Consider the following 20737-nt stretch of genomic DNA (forward strand, 5'->3'; position numbering starts at 1 on the left):
CTCCTCCCTACAGCTGTTCCGTGATCATCTCTGCACTCCGCAGCCGGCTCTCCTCCTACCCGTCCAAGCCTGTCTCTATCTGAAGAGACACAGATGGGCCGCTGACGGGGGAGAGCAGGCCCCCGAGTTTTGCCCGGGCTATAGCTACACCCCTGGTTTAGTTAAAGAAAACAGGGAGCAGCGCAAACTGCTGCTTTAAAGTTATAGTTTAGACCAGATAAAGAAAACTCTGCATTTTCAGCCATACAGTAATATCTTCTTCCTTATTTCTTTTTTGGAAAGCATGCTTTATTTGGTGTATGATGGAAGTAGGAGTTATACTGTAAATGCATAATTATCAAGAGATCCAGTTATAAAGAATCAGAAAGAATTAGGGAACAGAAAGTTTTAGGTGAAATATTTTTGCCTTGTGAACTAACTCCTTATTTTAATCAGATCTACTGTATTGTACACCAATATAAAAGTGTAAATATATACAAATGTTTTTCAACATGGCAAGAGTGCAGGTTTCTGGGGAAAATTAAATATGAAACACATATAGTATATTATTTTTTGAATGATTAATGGGCAATAATGTCACGATGAATACTGTGTATGCTTTTATTATATTGTTATGCAAGAGAGACAGGGAGCATACCGTTTCAATGGTGAAATGATCTATGTAGAGAATCTGACATCTCTTTAATGCAGCAGTGCACCATACTTTCATTCTGAGCTAAGTAATATTGCAACCCTATATGAGCCACCCCTATGCATTAGAGCAGGGGGGCGCAAACTTTTTTCCCTGCGCCCCTCTGCCGGCTGTCCCCTCACTCCCGCGCCCCCCCCCCCCAACCCCAACGTACCCGCGCTCCGGCGTAATGATGTCACGTTGCCATAGCAACGTGACGCCACATGACCTCGCAGCGTCATTTTGACGCCGCGTTGCCATGACAACGCAGGGAGGAAGACGCCGGAGCCACGGTAAATTAGGTTTACAGAGGCGCTGCAGCTCCCCCGGCACTTAATTTAAGTGCCTTCGGGAAGCGCGTGGGGCCTCTGTAAACCCCGCGCCCCCCGTCGGCAGTCTCACGCCCCCCCTGGGGGTCGCGCCCCCTAGTTTGCGCACCGCTGCATTAGAGACAGACTAAATACCAAGCTATAGGGATCCTGTAACTTACTGTAACCTAGCCAGAAAATCAGACATACAGGAGTAGCACTTCCTCCCATTTCCTTCAGTAAACCGTTTGGAGAAACTCGGAGGAGTTTCATCTCACATATCCCGACCTGTATAGCGCTTTTCTCTCAATGAGACTCGAAGCACTTCACAATGACTACATAAAGAAAACAAACACAAGATTCAATTATAGCAGCAAGGATAGCAATGGTCAGGGCACTCAAACAGGATCAAGAACAGCCAAAAATGCAAAAAATCAAGCAAAAAGTGCCAGTATGTGCAAAAGTAAAAAAAGGCTTTAATTAGAACAAAAGCAGGTGACAAACAAGACAGAAAAGTCCTGCCACGCGTTTCATACAAGTGTTGCGCTTTCCTTGAGATGCGAGAACCACAGACCGAGCGAGACCGGTTCCCAAAAAAACACTAATCCGGCTTGCACCCCACTTTCAGTCACCTCTTTCTACACCTCTCTGAGGAGGATCCGATGCAATTAGGTGATTCTAAATTACCTAAGTCAGAGAGAACTAGGAGATGTGTCAGGGGGCTGTCGGGACTGTGGGCTCAAAGGTCATCTTGCCCAAAATTGTCCTAAATCGGGAAACTCCAGTGCCCAGTGAAGATAGTCCAATATTCTCAGGGCATTTCTTCTATTCCTTCTCCGTCACCGATAACACAAAGAAAAGTGCTTAGACTTCTCCGTCACAACCTTCATGGCTGCTCCTGCCAGGTTTCACTCTCCAAGGGATCAGCCTCCATTTTTACTCAGGCTTTTGTGGATTCAGGAGCCGCAGGGATTTTCGTTAACCACGCATTGGGGAGCTCCTCTCTGTACTATACTAGGGAAATTCCGTTAGCAATAGTGGCCATTGATGGAAGACCTCTGATACCTGGGACCATCACCTATCGAGACTAATCTTTTTCTGGTTATGGTTGGGGCACTTCACAAAGAGACACTGTCATTCTATGTAATTTGCTCTCCCTTGACTCCAGTGGTCCTAGGACTTCCTTGGTTGTTGCACCACAACCCTAAGATTGATTGGGCGACTAATCAAGTGACAGCCTAGGGACAACATTGCCATGGATCCTGTCTTCCGGTGTCTCGCACCATCTCCGAGGTTCGGCTACCTACTGTAATGAGTGCTCGCCACAGGCAGGATGGGACCGTTATGCAGAGGTGCGGATTAGTAAACACCGCCATGGTTCAGGTGAAACTGCAAGACAGGCACAGCAAAGCAAGGCAGGACAAGGAACAACAGAGTGCTTGCGACCAGCACAACATCACAAGTAACAAACTGTTATGCTCAGCCAATTTGCAGAGGCAAAGGCTGAGCTTATAAAGGATGAACAGCCAATAGCTTCATGGCTGCATGACAGAAGCTGAAAGTGAAACCAGAGCTGTGATTCGTTGCTGTGCAGTGTGCACACAGCAGGTGCTGATGAGGTGTAGCTGCAGCAAGTCTGAATCAAACTCTGGAGTGGAGCCTGAGCCCGAACCTGACACCTACAGAGACTTCCTCGTCATTCCAGTTTCTTACCAAAAGTATGTATTCGACAAAAAACAGGCAGAGGAGTTACCGCCACACCAACCTTTTGATTATGCAATTGATCTGCTCCCATGTGCCATCCCTCCTCAAGGCCAAACCTACCCCCTTTCGGAACCAGAAACCAAGGTTATGCGGGAATACATTTGAAGAACTTTCAGGGTGGGTTTATTCGCAAATAAAGTTCTCACGCCGGTGATGTTCTTCCTCAGGTCATGTATCGACTACAGAAGCCTAAATAAAATCACAGAAATCAGGAACTTCTGGTCCTGAAAATGGCTTTGGAAAAATGGAGACATTTGCTTGAGGGGGCAACTTCTTCGATCACAATCCTTACAGATCCCAAGAACCTCGAATATATTGAAGGAGCAAAAAGACTTGGGACGCGCCAGGCGAGATGGGCTCTTTTCTTCACTCGGTTCAACTTTGTGATCTCCTATTGTCCAGGATCCAAGAACTTCAAAGCAGATGCTCTATCCAGGCAATTCTCCCCAGAAGATGCCAAGATAGAGTAGGGGCCCATCATACCATCTTATCAGATCATTTCTGGAGTTTCATCTTCAGTCCTGCAACGGATTTCACTGGCCCAGGCAGAGGATCCTAGGTCAACATCCACTAATTCGTCCAAACTATGTGTCCCCCCCAAATTTCGAAGTGAGGTATTGCAATGGGGTCATAACTCCAAGACGGCTGGTTACCCAGGAGTCAGGAAGACATGATTTCCTTGAACAGATCTTTTGGTGGCCAGATCCACAAAGATGTGCAGGAGTTTTTGGCAGCCTGCGTTGTATGCGCCCAGACTAAAGTGCCAAACATGTTACCCTGCTCCAGCCCTTGCCAGTTCCCATCCCCCCATGGACCTACCTTTCCATGGATTTTATTGTGGAGCTGCCTCCCTCCAGGGACATTACTACCATGGTAGTAGCTGATCGATTCACACGACAAGCCCATTTTGTTCTTATCAGCAAGCTACCCACGGCCTCTAAACTATCGGAGATCTTATTAAGGAGATATTCCGCCTCCATGGAGTCCCGATGGATAGAGTCTTGGACCGCAGATCCCAATTCGTCTCCAGATTTTGGAAAGCCTTCTGCCAAATAATGGGTATCTCCCTGCATTTCTCTTCTTCCTACCATCCCCAGTCCAATGGTCTTACAGAATGGGCCAACCAGTCCTTAGAACAATTCCTCTGCTGCTTTGTTTCTGAGCTACAGGATGACTGGGTTGATCTGCTCCAGTGGGCCAAAAAGGTTATGGACCCGAGGAGAATTCATTGGTCAAATCCAGGGGTGTCAATGCTCCCAACCTGGTCCGGGCGTTTCATCTGAAATTTCCTGCCAAACTGGCTTAGATCGCCTGGAGGTCTATCCTCAAAGGGGGGGGGGGGGTGCAGAAGTGGGCGGGAGGTTACTGTAAAGATTCTGATCGATCCGTGCCAAGTTTTACTGTGGTTCAGGTTTTCCAAGTTACCTGCCGTTTCTGCTAAGTATGGCCATTTTGGGTACTGCCAGACTGCTATATAAGGCTGCAGTTCCTAGTGGGAGTCTACGTTTGCAGTTCCTGTTGTCTACGCTGTCACGCTTTACCCTTTTGTCTATTTGGATTCCCCTGTTGCTGACCCAGGACCGTGACCCCGACCTCACTGCTTTCTGCCTGCCCTGACCTTTTGCCTGTTTACTGGACTTTGCACTACTTCCGCCAGCCCAGCCTCTGCCTGCTTACCGACTACGGATACTCTAACAGGACTCTGTCCCTGAGCTCTGGTCGGTTATTCTGCATCCCTACCTCAGCCCTGCGGGTCCGCTTCCTGATTGGAGACGAGCACCGTCACATGCCTATTTGTTCTGCAATGCTGTCTATCCACGTGTGTTTTGAAGGGGTATATAAAGCTCTTGGGACTCCAAGAATAGTTCGTTTCTGTGTTGCATATATTCGAACGAAGGCACAGTAGGCGAATGAAACCAAGCCACTAATATTACCTATAAGTTGAATGTTGGTGAATAATTTGTCAATCTCTAGTTACTGTATATGTATAAACAAAAAAGAAAAGTGCGATTTGGTGCACAGTAATATACGTATGTTACTGGAGCAACGCTACAAAAACAGGAAAAGCCACAGCAGAAACATATTCAGTGGTGACATCCCATTTTATAGTTACATTGGTCGCCGTCTGCTGTAAGACCACAGATGCATATAGACATGACTGTGTCGCAGAGTCACGATACTGTACATTGGTGAGAAGTTGGTTTATGAAGTCTCCTACATTTGATGTAGATTGTTAGCTAAAAAGAATGAGGCCTTGCAAAGAGGAGGAGGATGGAGAGAGTCCTATTTTATAGGAGTATGAAGTGCTATATATATGCCCTCGAACTCGCCTTCAAACAACATGTAGAGAGACACCTGTGCACCAAACATTGGCACCCCTGAGACACCTGGCAAATATGCAAAAAGGATATGCTAATTACTTCAATGAGCATATTTCCCAGGCATCTCAGGGGTGCCGATTTCTTGTACACAGGTCTCTTCCCACATGTATTTAATGGTGTGCTTGAGGGCATATGCTGTGTATAGCACTTGGTTCTCCAGTAAAACAGATATTTGTAGGCTGCTACAGTACAAAGGTTTATTAAACAGCGGTGCAAAAATGCATATTTTACAGAAATAAAGATATTTCACATGTGTTCGCTGCAGGTCGTGATACCATTTCCACAATGGAAAATGGAATGTGAGGTGTTTATAATAAAGGAGGTTTTGTTTCTGAACATTTAAATCGGAATTAGTTATGCAAAACAAGCTGAAAGTATAACAGGGTCGTTAAATATATGTATTTTATGAAATTACATAGATTCCGATAAATCAGGTTATTAGCTGCTAATAATTTTGTTGTCCACGATAGTGTAAGAAGTACATTGGCACCTACCATAAATATAGCGCCAAGAGGAACATTGCTTAGCAAATATAAATGCATGAGTACTTCAGAATGATCGTAGATTACAAAAAACAACAACATATCAGGACTAAAAAGAAGCTGTGGGAGAAATGGGATGTCTTTACCGCAAGAATAATTTTTTCCTTTACAATCTACTTAGCAAAGATTTATCGATCCTTGTCCCCTTCATTGAGAATTACTGATCCATTTTAGAAAATCTGATTTTCACACCTTTCATGAGAATGTGCACAGCCCAGTTCCCTGGAGACTGCCTGAGAAGTTGACTTTGACATGAAATTCCTCAGTAGCAGCACACGGGAGTCTATGGTCTCATTCCCGATTTGTTGCAAAGGGTGGTAAAATACTTTTGTACATTTAGAGAGACATGATTGCACTGCAAGGACCTATTTCTTCCATCCTACTGGATGTATTTGGGTTACTGTTATTTGTGTAAAGAGCATTTTCCTGTCTACTCTTTTTCACTCTCCAGCTCAGCAGCTACAGTATGCTTTGAACACCAAGGTAAGATTTACATTGTTTAAATTCAGGTTCCCGAATCAGTGGGGTTTTGGAAGTAATATGCAGTGTGGTTGCAAATACCTTTCTCGTAGACGTGTTTGCTTTCTGTCATCTGTTCTGCAGCGACTAGCTGCTGCCAGTACGATATCAGTATACAATATTAACCCCTTTTTAGTGATGGAGAGATCTTCAATATTACATGATATTGATTTACTTTAAAGTAGCTAAGGCAGTATTTTCAACACTTTGCATCCCGAAAGGGTAGATTAACCAAGCAGTCTTCCTTACTTGACTAAAAAAAATGAACACCTCTTGTTGAACCTCTTAACAATGCAAACTTTAAATATAAATTTGTATACCCCCTACAGTATGTTGATTCCTTTCTCTTTTTTTTTTATCACATGTTATGCTCAAGGTAATTCTGGTTTATGCTTTTCTACCATTTTCCGTCATATAAGTACCAATGACTGCCTGTGTGTCAATCTGTATATTTTCAGATTTTTTATTGTATTTGAATACTTTTTTTGTGGTTTTCTAATGGCGATCATCTTAGCCGGTATATTCACCAAAGTGTGACAGCCAATATCTCGTTAACAGACATTCAAGTGAATGGTGATCATGATTATTGCACTTTTTTTTTTTTTTTTTTTTTAAGACTTTTTATTTATAAGAATGTTTCAGTTTGGGTTACAGAAAGAAGAGACAAGGGAATACAACAGCAATAAGGGAGCAATAAGGTATTTTATGCAGTTTACAGTGGGGAGGAAGCGGAATGGTTTGTGTACCTAGCGTGAACTATTGCACTGTATTGCCATGACTTTAGTATACTGACATATCCTTATATATATATACTTACAGACGTAGTGCCCATTAATCTTAACACTATCGCAACAGAAGTCCCCAAAAGTCCGGATTTTTGCATGCAACTCGGGCAATGTGGTTGTGGGGTGGGATTTCGGCTGACACGTTGGAACTCACATTCGTAAAATTGCGCGATAACACATGCGAGTTTCAAATAACAGGCACTACAGTGGGAGACACAGATAGCAAGATCAAATGTAAGTGTACTACATATGTCAGGGTAACTGAGTGTGGGAAATCATAGCGTGACAACAAAGAGAGTAAGGGCACTGGTGAGTGGGTGAACTGTTTGGGAAAAGTGGGATAGTTGTAGAAAATATTTGGTTGATTTATTGCAAAGTTGCCGCATCCCTCTAAGAAATCATGATATTGCGGCACAGAAAATGTGTTTTTCAGATCTTTTAAGAGAAGGTGCTGTAAAGAGCAAAGAAAAAGGTAGATGGTATGAGCATGAAGTGTTCTCGGCTGGAGCAGTTCTACAATTCTTTATTATACATCCACGGAGACAATGGCATGGACTGTAAGTAGCTCCTGTCTCTCACTATAATAATGCACATAAAGCCAGGGGTCAGGCTGGGTTCACTCGTGGCTTTGATGCTGCGAGAAGGTCAACAGGGGAATCGATGGGCAAAAATGAGACCTGCATTCCATCCAATCAATGCCATTTTTAAAAAAAATCTAAAGTGGACACCGCTGGGTGCAAGTTTTACAGCTTCAAAACGTTTTTTTTCTTCTCACTTTAATAGACTGAGAGTGAGATGTATTATATACCTATAAATGTTTGTCTTTTTTGTGTGCCTGTCTTATGGGGGCACAACTGGCTCACATGCGTGCCAGATGATTTTCACAAAAGCTTTTGTTAAAATACAGAAGGTAAACTGTGAGCTGCTCTTTGTTTGGTAGGAAGCAATGTCAGTAATGAGGCTATGCTGACAATAGACAGGGGGGGTACTATAAAATAATTAGTGGTCAATACTGTGTGTGCATGTGTATGTATATATATATATATATATATATATATATATATATATATGTGTGTGTGTATGTATGTATGTATGTATGTATATATATATATATATATATATATATATATATATATATATATATATATATATATATATATAGTTTGATCTGAATAAATAGTGTATAGTAAAGTTGTCAAAAATAATTAAAACATAAAACTAAAGAGTTCATCATGACCAGGGCTATTTGTTGAAAATACTTGCTTTAAGAAGGCTAATTATTGATCTTCATGCTTTGGAATTTTGTTTTTAAAATGTTGTCACTTCAAGGGTTTAAATGTCCCTTTTGCCATTTTGTGGTCAAACTGTGGACTATGGCAAAAAGTAACCAGGTGGGTTGCACAGTGCAAACGTTAATTAATGCAAACAAACGTGCACTGTCCATTGGCAACTCATCCCTCCAGAATAATATATGCTTGCTTTTTGTCAGTAACATATGTGTCTTTTAGAAGTTCTCTTTAGCCCAGTTGCAGATGCATTTGGATCTGTAAAGATGTAGCTTGGACTTAACTTCCCTTTACTGTAGTTAAGACATTTTTTATTTGTGTTGCTTAGGATAATTGTTGCTGCACCTTTCACGTTCTCGGACCACACAAACTGGAGTCTGGTAAACCATGGTACTGTAAATTGGTAACAAGGAATGTACATCGGGACATATCTGTACTGCACTGCTAATTTGTATGCCTTCAGTAGTGCGAGAAACGTATTTGTATTTATATGGCCAGCGTCACATGTAGACAATTTGGTGATAACCACCATGGAATTATCGCTTCAGTCTAAGGTGGCATTATGAGCCACCTTATGAGCATATACGTCTTACATTAAAAAGAAGGATGATACACACCCAGTTTTGCGTCACTTTTCAGCTTGTCCTCAAGGAAACATTTCCAATTTTTCATTTGTGGGAATAGAACATGTTCCCCGTCATCCTAGAGGCGGGGATAGGCTGAATGCTTTGAACAGAAGGGAGATGCATTGGATCTACACCATGAACACTCTGAACCCAAACTTCATCAATACAGATTGGGAACTCAAACATTTCCTTGTGGATTGATGCCCTTTTAGGGTGTGGTCCAATGCATCTCCCTTTATGATATAGGATTTAGAACTGTGGTACCATTCTGACTTTGCTCTGATCTATGAAACTTACATTGAGTTTTTTTAGTATCTTAGTAAATGTAGCCTTTTTTAATTGGTTCAATTATGTTTATTATGATATACATGACCAATGGCATACAGTATATTGTTTGCATCCTGGTGTGTTGTGTAGTTATATTTAATTCTATACTTAAATATTATTCTTATAGGGGTGTTTACGGTCACACCTTGGGGTGTCTTTATGGCATCTTGGGGTTTGATTGTTTATACCATATGTGATTATTATTATTATGCTTTTTCTGTGTTTGTTTATTTAAGTAAACTATAATCTCTATATTGATCTATTTATTATTATTAGTAGATCAATCTATATAAAATAATTTTTTGATAATTTTTTGATACTTTTAGTTTATTCAGTTATTCATTACTATAAAGGTTTTGTTCATTTAACTTTATTTAATTTTATTTAATTTTGAATATATAGATTTCATTGTATTCTTTATCATTGCTTGCTTTACATCTTCAGTTCTGTGGTTTTATTTATTAGTGTGTAACAATATACAGGTTATTTATTAGCAGTTTTTGTTACACTTTAGATTTTTTATGTTAGATCCTTTTGGTTATGTTATGTTATGTTATTTGTAATTATGTATCAGCTGTGTCTGTGGTTTGTGCACTGCCCTTTTAGTACTGCCTTTCCTTATGGGTAACTTGTCTCCTCATTCATTAGCAATCATGTATGTAACTTTACTGCACACCAATGAGGATGTTTCTCAGTGATCCAGTTGCGGAGCAGGCAGTGCTATATAGAGGAGTACACAGACGCTTTACCACTTACTTTTTGACAAAGTCCCGAATGGGATGAAACGCATCATAGTGCGCTTGGTTATGTAAAGTTTGTCCGTTTTTTCATTAAAATAAGCCTTTTTCTACTAGCTGCGTTTGGTACTCTTTTGCTGTGCACCGCTTTTTTCCTTTGAACTTTTTCTAAGGTGGCATCAGCCCTGCACTAACACTGAAAGGGAACTGCGTCACCTGTAAGAAACTTTCTTTTATATAACCGTGAGATGACAATGACACCAAGGAAAATGTTTGCACAGATTCAAAATGAAGCATTGTCTGTGTATTATATTTTCCTTTCCAGTTTTATGCAGCCCAGTGACAGCTCACTGTCCAAATGAAGGTAAATGTAAACATGCATTTCTATGCGTCTTTGTGTCAAGGCATTTAGAGAGGAGTTATTAATGCATTGTGTCAAACTTTGCACCCACGTCATTTTTTATCCTTTTTCTTTTTTACTTTATGTAATGCCAACAAATTTCACTTAGTCACTTGGAGGCCCCTGCTATAAGCGTTCATAAAAAAATTCGCCGGGCCATTTAAATCGCCTGTTTTGTGAGCGCTGCGCTCACGGTATTCAGAAAGCCTCAATTACCTGTTATAGCAAAATTTCCAAAACGGGCGAGTAGCCGGCGACGTGAAGATCGCCTCTCTGAAAAGGGCTTACCCGGCGATTTCTTTCAGCAGCAGAGAGAGCTGCTCAGAGAGAGCCGCCTCTCCCTGCGCAAATCTCGCCCAAAATGAATGTTTTTTTAATATACATTTTATTCATAGTGTAGATGAGCAGGGGGTCTCCGGAGCAGAACATCGTTTTCAGGTCCGGGGACCCCCTGCTTCCCGAGATACAGGCTCCGTTATGGGGTGCCGGTATCTCCTATGCATTTTATTCCATTTAAATGCATAGGAGATACCGACACCCCATAAAGGGGCCTGTATCTCGGGAAGTAGGGGGTCCCCGGACCTCAAATCAATGCGGTTCTTTTCCGGAGACCCCCTGCTCATACAATAGTATTCAAATTTATATTAAAACAGCTGCTACCCACAACAAACATTAAAAACACGACAACACTAATACCCACCTCCTCTACCTCCACATGATTGATACAGAGGCCGCGGGTGTCCGGGGGCCCTCGGGTGGTGTCCGGGAGTCCTCGGGTGGTGTCCGGGAGTCCTCAGGTGGTCCCCACGGGTGCCTGTGAGCCCTCGGGTGGTCCCGCGGGTGTCTGGAGGACCTTGAGTTGTCCCCGTGGGTGTCTGGGGGTCCTCAGGTGGTCACCGCGGATGTCTGGAGTCATCAGGTGGTCCCTGCGGGTGTCCGACGGTCCTCAGGTGGACCCCGTGAGTGTCTTGGGGCCCTTGTGTGGTCCCCTTGGGTGTCTGGGGTCCCCACAGGTGTCTGGGGGCCCTCAGGTGGTCCCTGTGGGTGTCTTGGGGCCCTCGGTGGTCCCCGCTGGCCTGCAGTACCAATCCTGTGGCCAAATTATTTTTTGTAATACATTGAAATAAATATACCCCCCCCAACACTAACAGTACTGTAATGGCCAAAATAACTATTATCCAGATATGGATAATAGCTCATTTGCCCATTATAAAAATCAAACATTAGCCAGCATCTAAAGTAAATAAAACTTTCTACTTACCCCTGCCATCATGAAGGGCATCCTCGTCAGCATACTCCAGGTCTATGTCCTCCGTTGCCAGAAAGAATACAAGAAAAAATACAATCTAATGGCCCCTAACCCCTTAATCACTTTAGCGGTTAATAACCGCTATAGTAATTAAGGGTTTGACCCATCCTCCTCTGCTACCCACCTACATCTTGACAAAGATACAAACATTTCCTTTTTGTTTTGCCCATCTCCCAGCCCATTCACTGAGTACAGTACATACAGTGTGATAACCATTTTTTTTTTAATGTAAAGCTATCGAAGTTTTCCTTTGATAAATCAGGTGCAATTCTTTTTCATCTGTTTTGCCTCTGTTCCAAAGCTAAAGATTAGTAAGAATGTTTGCTGATAAGTGGGACACATTGGTTTACAACAAGTATCAGTGTCACATATAATGTAATTTATTATGTTTTATAAATGTCACAGTAAAGATAAGGACGTCATGAGTGCATTTGCATATAGTCCATTAACCCTGGTTCCTCCATTATCACATTTCATACAGTTAGACTGCAGATAAGGATTCTGGGTAATGATATACAAATGAGCATCCCGAGTCCATCAATTTTTAGCCTCTTAGCCAATTTTAAACATGGATATCTCCCTGGAGTTTTCACCAGCTGTCACGACATTACACAGCTTGCACAGCAACCCATGTGTTGTGGAATTGCAAAATCAGACAGACCACTCAAAGACAGATAATTTGACCTTTTTGACTGGTCAGTTTAAGCTTAGTTTCCTGGTTCTGCATTATAAAGTGGGTAGCGGTTGCAAACTAGACACAGAGTTATGTTATTGCCCACTGACCTATTAGGCAACCTATACAGTATCTCACTACAATAAAAAGGGAGAAAACAGCAGTAAAAACAAATGCAAACATTCTCTAACTTGTCCTATCTCTAACTAGCGATACAGATTTCTGACACACACGGGGCAAATTTGAAGCACCCTGATGTTGAGAGATGCACATTCACAATTATGCTTTCAGAGTGATTTTAATGGCAAAACACTCCCATGGATGCTTGATGTACAGTGTAGCCCTCTAAAAATGTTCCTGCTGCGACAACATTTTGAATCGTTTGCTCCTCACTGTGTGCTTGGCTACAGGATATGTTGTGAACAATTGTTTCAGCTTGCTTGCTCCACAGTATTAAACTGTGAAAGATGCCTTTTCAGCTCACTTGCACTGTGTAGGTAGATTTCAGAAGCTGTGTTTTGCACAAGATATTCTCCGGACATGAATAGAATATTTTAACCTTTTCACTGTTTTATAGAGTAATGCATTGCATGTCATTGAATAATCAAAGCAAAGGATTACATTATTGATCAAATTAAGGTTTTTAAAGGCAGTTTCATTTAGTTGAAAAAATAGATTTTAAAACAAAACCTGTGCGTAAGCATGGAATCCTTTCACCAATAGAGTTTACTTAGATGAACTTTATTTAAAATAATATATATATTTATAAGGGTGGTTAAGAGTCCCAAGTTGTTTATATACCACCCCCAAACACACCTTTATACAACATGTGGAGATACCTGTGCACAAGAATGAGCTCACCTGGTATAGATGCTAATTTAGGTCATTTAAATATACTTTGCGTATCGGGATTTGCATACTTTCGTGTCTTTTTTTTTTAAGTGAAACTTCTTTAGTGGCACCTATTCTGATGGGGTAAAACGGGAGAGTGGGGGGCGAAATATGAAACGGAAGTGACGTCACGGCTCCCCATCCCACTCCCCCCATGCGCCTGCATCGCCGCCGGCGCCGCTCCTAACGGGCGCCGCGCCCCCACATGGCCGATCACATCGCCGCCGGCGCCGCTCCTAACGGCCGCCATACGTCCGCTGCAATGGCGCGCATGCGCATAACTAATGGCGACTACGGCCTTCTGCGCATGCGCAGAAGCGGCTGGCAGCGGCTCCGTTCCCCCAACACGTCCGCTGCCAGGCCGCGCATGCGCAGTAGTCATGGGGACGCTGGGGAAAGATGCATGCGGCTGCCAGCGGCGCCGTTCCCCCCACACGCCGCAGCACGGTAGTCATGGCGACACTCAAGACGCCACGGCTGTCATAGGGACACTGCAGCCCACACTGCTCCAGACCCTGATCTCCTGCGGCCTCTCCTCTCCTCCCGGTGCATGCCCGTGTCCCTGCAGGCCTCCCCCGGCCGCTGCCTGTGGGATGAGCCGCTGCGGGTCAGTCTCAGGCCTGAGCTCCGGACAGGAGGTGACTGGTGAGGGCGGGGAGACCTTCACCTCCCTGGGCCGGTACCGGGCGGGGAGCTGGAGCTGAGCCTCTCCCCGTCCCTGCAGGGCGGCAGCTTCTGTGGGGTAGAGCCCGAGGGGCTCCTGTGGTCCCTGCAGCCGTGGACTCCCTTCAGGAGGCTGCTCCGGAGGGATGTGCAGACGAGCCGTCCGGCCGCCTGCTGGTCACGGCCGCCTAGGAGAGGAGCTTCATGCGGGAGGGGGTGACAAGGAGCCCGGTGCGGGAGGGAAGGGTCCGGGGCAGCCTCTTCCTGCCACCCGGTGAGTGCGTGCCTAGACTGGGGAGATGGGGTGTATCATTAGGGGGAGGGCAGGGGGTATTGGTGTGGCTATATCATTTGGGGTGGGGGACAGGGATTATTCGGGTGTATCATTAGGGGGAGGGCAGGGGGTATTGGGGTGGGAATCATGGAGCTGTATTGGGGGTGAATAGGTTAGGGGGATGTGTGAGGTGCAGGGAGGCTGCACATACGTCACACGGTCACACGCACGCACGCACGCACACGGTCACACACGCACGCACATGGTCACGCACACACGCACAGTCACACGCACACACACACAGTCAGTCGCACACACAGTCAGTCGCGCACACAGTCAGTCGAGCACACAGTCAGTCGCGCACACAGTCAGTCACGCACACAGTCAGTCGCGTGCACACGCACTGTCACGCGCACAGTCACACGCAGTCACACAGTAACACGCACAGTCACACGCACAGTCACACAGTAACACGCACAGTCACACAGTCACACGCACACACACACAGTCACACACACACACACGAGGAATTCATGCTTAGTGCAAATACAAGGGATGTGTACGCACGTTCTAAGTCAAATTAATTTGCGTTTTGTCAATGAAATTGTATTTTGATTTTTAATTAAAACATCACCAATACAAATACAATTTCTGTGACAAAAGTCAAAGAAGTTTCACTTACTATGCGCATGCACAGCACACACAGCTTTTTTTTTTATAGCAAAATGGTCAAACAAATTTTCGCAGGATTGCAAAGAAGTAGAAACGTTTGCGTGAAAAATTGGAGGGCCAGACTTTGACACTTTTGCCCATCTCTAAATTTAAGTACACATACTTACCCCAGGTGACGGAGCAATGGGAAGTAAAGCTGAGGGCTTTAGGGCACTTCATGTTCTGCATTTTCTGATTGCAGCTGAGTCATTTGTATGCATACCTTCTAGATGTGTTGGTCAGTTTACCAGAGTATATACACAAAAGAAACTGAATACCAATTGGTCCAGATGGGCCAGTGATTCAGAGAAGGTCCCCAAATAACATGCACTCAATATCACTCAGTATGAAAAGGGAGAATAGGTATTGGCTGAAATAATGAGTATATTAATGTAATATGTGCTAAAATGGTCACCCCCAAGAACAAAATGTAATATGTAATGATTTTAAATCTTTTATTATATGAAAGTATAAAATACAAGGGGTCTAAAAAAGTGCAACACCAGTGCTGCTCGGTAATAGCAGATGGTATGTAGGTGGCTCAATGGTAACAGCCAATGCTGTATCTATATATATATATAGATAAACAGTGTGGTGAAGACAAGTATATCCATAAGAGAGAGTGGCATAAGCCAAATGAACCAAATCGAGCCTACTAGAAGGATGGGAGTTTCTACACCAACTCCCCCCTCCCACGACCACATTTCTATACAAGCTATAATTATTCTATCTTTGTATACCGTGGTAATAACGGTTACAATATAAATTCAAAACGCAAACTTCTGGGTAAGTCAGCAATCGAATTCAAAGGGCTCCCAGATGTGAGTACTGTGGTTGGAACGGTTATAGTGGACCGAATCGACACAACATAATGCGAGGCAACTACCAAGGGTAGTAGCTGATCTCCTCAACACTGTATTTGGAATGGTTCGGTAAATCGTGGTATATTCAGCACTTTGTGCAGGAGACAACCAGGGTAGCGGGTACTCTCCTTCATATTGATGTTTTTAATGGGAGCAATTCCATATGCCAGAAAATATCAAGCACTGTCCCTGAGTGTGTCCTGTGGTAGTAACGGTTACATGAACAGAAACAACAACAAAGGATATCTTAACCATCAGACCCACATCTGATAACAGTGGGAACAATTCCTTATGCCAGATGATGTCAGGCACTGTCCCTTGGTGAATCTACCGTGATGTAAACGGTTTTGCCAATAGGCTCAATATTATTCTATGCCGGGGCAGTGCAACAGATAACCCCTGTTCACAGGGGAGTACCTTAGCAATGGTGGCTGCCAGGAGCATCAATAACCCGACCCGGGAATTGAGTCAAACCGGTCTATCAGTGTGGTTTGCAAAGTCCGTATAGTATTAGTAACTGCTGAAGCAGCAGTGGTGTGCCTGTGGAAACAGACAATCCGATGGATGTTTCGCAGAGGCGTGCTTTGTTAAGGGATCCCTTATAAAGAATTATTCCCATTTAAAGCGAAGGAGAGTACCCGCTACCCTGGTTGTCTCCTGCACAAAGTGCCGAATATACCGCGTTTTACCGAACCGTTCCAATTACAGTGTTGATTCTGAGGAGATCAACTACGTGTACTACCATTGGTAGTTGGCTCGCATTATGTTGTATCTATTCGGTTCACTACAGTAGAGGCAACTCTTATTCGAACAAAAACCAGTGGCAATTCCCCAAAAAACCCTGGAAACACCCAGGTACATTCTGAATACATGCCTTAAACTTTCCTTAAACTAGCCCCAGCATTTCTGCATTGATTAATGGCCTATCGGATTAACAGCGGGGGTCCCTGGCAGTCCCATTCAAACTGAATTGGACTGCCAGGGATCCCTGCTGTGTTAATCCTATGGGTCGTTAGTCAATGCAGAAATGCCTTAAACGTGCCTCAAACTAGCCCAGAACATACCCAGCACATACCCAGCACATACCCAGAATGTAACCCGGCTAGTTTACGGCAAATGTTAGAATAAACGTTGCCTCTACTGTATAACCATTCCAACTACGGTACTCACATCTGGGAGCGCTTTGAATTCGATTGTTGATCATTACATATTACATTTCGTTCCATTCTTGGGGTGATCATTTTAGTACATATTACATTAATATACTCTTCTTTCAGCCAATACCTATTCTCCCTTTTCATATTGAGTGATATTGAGTGCATGATATTTGGGGACCTTCTCTGCATCACTGGCCCATTTGGACATATTGGTATTCAGTTTGTTTTGTGTATATTTATTTTCCCCTAGTGTACCTTTGACTTTTTATTTCTATTTCTGTTAGGAGTGCTGGTATCCCATTTGTTTTCTATTGTATGCCAGAGTATACAGCTGTAGTTAGACTTACTGTTTCCGGTGGCATGGACGCAAAGGTGAAAGTCTGCAGCGGTCGTGATCAGTGGCGTCCATACGTCTGCATTGGACCCTCCATAGCATTAATTCTTTGGTGCCACGACTACCGCAGATGTTCTCCATTCCAGTAGTGCCCAAGTGAGAGATGCTAAATATTATAATGCAAGTACCAATTGTATATGATATAAAGGATATAAATTGAAGTTGGAAACATCTCAATCACTTAGGGTGTAATATAATATACTCCAAATTGCATACCATCTCCTATATGTATTGTGACAGAGTCACTAACTCAGTATGCTGGAGTGAGGTATATGTGTGCTTCCAGCATACAAGCTGTAAAACCCCACCTGGAGAGGCATGCACCTGCAGCCTAATTAAGTAGGATTCCTGAGAGACTGCAGGTTTAAAAAAAAAGCAGGAAGTGATACAGAGAGAGAGAGAGACTTTTTTTCCCCAGAGAAGGGGGAGATAGAAGTACTCCCCAGCTGTGGAAGCTGGTATAGAGGACCTACAGAGGAGTTCTCTGGGCTCAACGTGGGGCTAAGTTCCCCTAGGAAGAAAGGAGGAGAGACAGTGCTGAATCAGGGACATCTGCTCCAAAAGGACTAAGATAAGCAAAACCCTTATTATCATATGCAGAGACTGTGGCATATGCCAGGGCATGATTTGTCTTGGAAACCAGCTTAGCTGGCTTTGCAGTTAGTGAGGGCGAAAGCTATTGTGTAGTTAGCTTTCCCTAAAGGGAATAGGTGTTTATTTTCTATGCTTGATTTAAAGGGATAGTACCCATTCTATTCATTTGTCTGCTGGTTAATAAACCAACCCAGTTCAGCTTAATCCTCTGCCTAAGCGTCTTACTGACCCTGCCGCGAGGCCGTCCTGCCACAGTATACAGTACACCACATTTTTCTTTGTCTTCCTATACAGTTGGTATTAATTACCATATAAATGACTAAATATCATTGGGTTGACATTTATAGATGCTAGGTTGTCCTGATGTGGCAGGTTACACTAATCCGATAAGAGAGTTCCACTAGAAGGTAAATAAATGGTCTTCAGCAATAGCTAATACATCAGAATATGCTGTAATATATCATTATATTATTCTAGTATCACCACGTAAACTTAGGATACCTTGTATGATTGTGAGTTCTATGTTAATTTTTCATAATACAGTAGTACCGTTCACAGTTGTAGTCAGTTCTAAGGGAAGGAGTAGCTTCTATAATCTGTGGCCAGATGGGTATTTTTTTTTTAAGCGTTATCTCAAACCCTGGATAAGAAAAGCAGAAACTGACTTCCAGTTTCAAAGTTTCCAGTTAGGGGGTAGTACTATGGTTTTGCATGAACATATACTCCAGAATGACTACCTTCATGAGAAGAATTTCCATGCCTAACTAGCTAAATGAGTTACATATTTGAATACTTACATGGTAGATGAGGTTGAAAAAATACATTCTGCATGTCGATCGAATTCAACCTATGTTAAACTTAGTGGACAGATACTCATCCTATATTTGTATTTAAAGTACTGTATATTGATTTTGAGCAGTGGTCTCCAAACTTTTCAGTACGAGGGACACATCGTATATTTTACAAATTTTCGCTGCCAAAGAATTTTTTTTTATTTTGATCATTTTTTATAGTTTTATATATTTTATAAATGAATTAATAAGTTTTATTTGGATCTTTTTGGGGTAATCAGCATGATATGATTCAGAACAAAAGAGAAATGTGACAATTACAAAGAAAGGATGCCGTGCTTACACTGGGAAATTATATATAATGAGCAAAATATATATATTTCAAGTTGCTGCGGGTCGGATAAAATCTTGTGGGGGGCCTGATGTGGCCCCCAGGCCGTAGTTTGGAGACCCCTGATTTAGAGGAAGGCAAACAAAAAACCCAGTGAAACATTATCCAATTTGTCTCATAAGAGGAAAAAATTAATTCCTTCCTCACTCCAGTAATGGCAATCAGATTTTTCACTGGCTCAACATCCTTCATATGTTTATTTGGTATATTCCTGTATACCTTTCCTTTCTAAGCATATGTATAACCTTTTCTTAAATATATCTATTGTATCTGCCATCACAGTTTCCATGGGTAATAAGCTCCAGGGACATGTGATCATCTTAAGCCAGTGAGAGAGCTGTGAAGGAGGGACTATGAGAAGGAGTGAACCTTAAGGCTGGGTGCAGCCATATTGTGGATCAGAAAATGCATGGAGCTGAGACAGTGAGGCTGCTTGCAGAGCCATCTACCCAGAGGGATCTGCACATGCTTGACAGGGAGCTGGAGAGTGGATTGAGTGGTGAGCTGCAGCACAGTGAAGAAAGCCCAGTGAAGCACCACAGTAAGGAACTGCCAGCCCAGAGGAAAAGCTTAGGAGACAGATAGCTGAAGGATGGAATTCCCCTGCAGTGAAAAGAAAGGGTAGCCTGTACACTTATCTTTGTGAAGCACAGGCCTGCCACTGACAAATCCTGAACAAAGTGCTCCAACGAGACATTAATGTCACATAACCCTGCCTGATAAGCTGGAAAGTGAGGCTAGTTAAAGTGACTGTACCAATATACTTATAGGCACAGCGCTAGTTAAAGTAGGTATGTTAACAAGTGTACTGTGTATATTATGCTGTGATCCTAATTATAAGGACCACGTGAATATTGCAAACCTGCGTTTATGCCGGTTTCATTTATCCATAAACTGTTATACGTATCCTGCTGTGGTGTCCCCCCTTCTTACTGGCCACACATATCTGGGGGGGGGGGGGGTTATTATATTATATGAACTCCTTATATACTGAGGTACAGTCAAATAAAGAGGGATTACAGTTACATTGCCTCTTAGCTTGCTAATGTAAACATATCTAAATTAGCTAGCATTTCCTTATAAATCAGACTTTCCATCCCCTTTCATAATGTGGTGGCTCTTCTCCGTACTTTTTCTAGTTCTATAATGTATTTTGTATGTAGTGGTGTCCAAAATGGTGCTCCAGTTTTACAGTATATAAAGCATAATTATGCTTACTTCCCTTCCATCCATATCCTGTTTAATGCAAGATAAGATAAGATAATTTGCCTTTGCAGCTACTGCCTGACATTGAGCATTATTGCAAAATCTGCTGTTTACTCCTAAATCCTTCTCCATCAAGGATTGACCTAATTTTACCCCATTTAATTTGGAAATTGCTTGTTTATTCTACTTACCCAAATGCATAATCTTTCATGTATCTGTTTAAAACCTTTATATACTATTCACCTGCTAACATTTCCAGTTAAACTAAGTCCTTCTTAGGAGATATTACATCCAGCTCTGATTTTACTGCCTTACAGAATTTAGTGTCACGAGCAAAGAGTGGCTGACATTTTTGCATGGCGGCAAGCCCGACCACCTGGCCCAAGAATCAGGTGGCCCACACACAATACACAGATGCACACACACTGGATACATGCACCATATGCCTGTGCATGCACACACCATACAATAAGCT

At 42.9% G+C, this 20737-nt stretch overlaps 1 protein-coding gene across 6 annotated transcripts in view; it reads left to right on the top strand.

Annotated features, from left to right (window-relative positions):
• POU6F2 (POU class 6 homeobox 2) overlaps positions 1-20737 on the top strand; it is a 536643-nt gene that overhangs the window by 67893 nt on the left and 448013 nt on the right. Inside the window, exon 1 of one of the 6 annotated variants that reach the window (XM_075586663.1) lies at positions 6052-6148. The exons of the other annotated variants lie outside the window; for them this stretch is intronic. The gene's annotated coding sequence lies outside the window, so the exon portion shown is untranslated. Of the gene's footprint in view, positions 1-6051; positions 6149-20737 lie in introns of those variants that run through there. 6 annotated transcript variants of the gene reach the window in all.

The sequence above is a fragment of the Ascaphus truei genome, chromosome 2 (assembly GCF_040206685.1).
Source record: "Ascaphus truei isolate aAscTru1 chromosome 2, aAscTru1.hap1, whole genome shotgun sequence".
Taxonomy (NCBI): domain Eukaryota; kingdom Metazoa; phylum Chordata; class Amphibia; order Anura; family Ascaphidae; genus Ascaphus; species Ascaphus truei.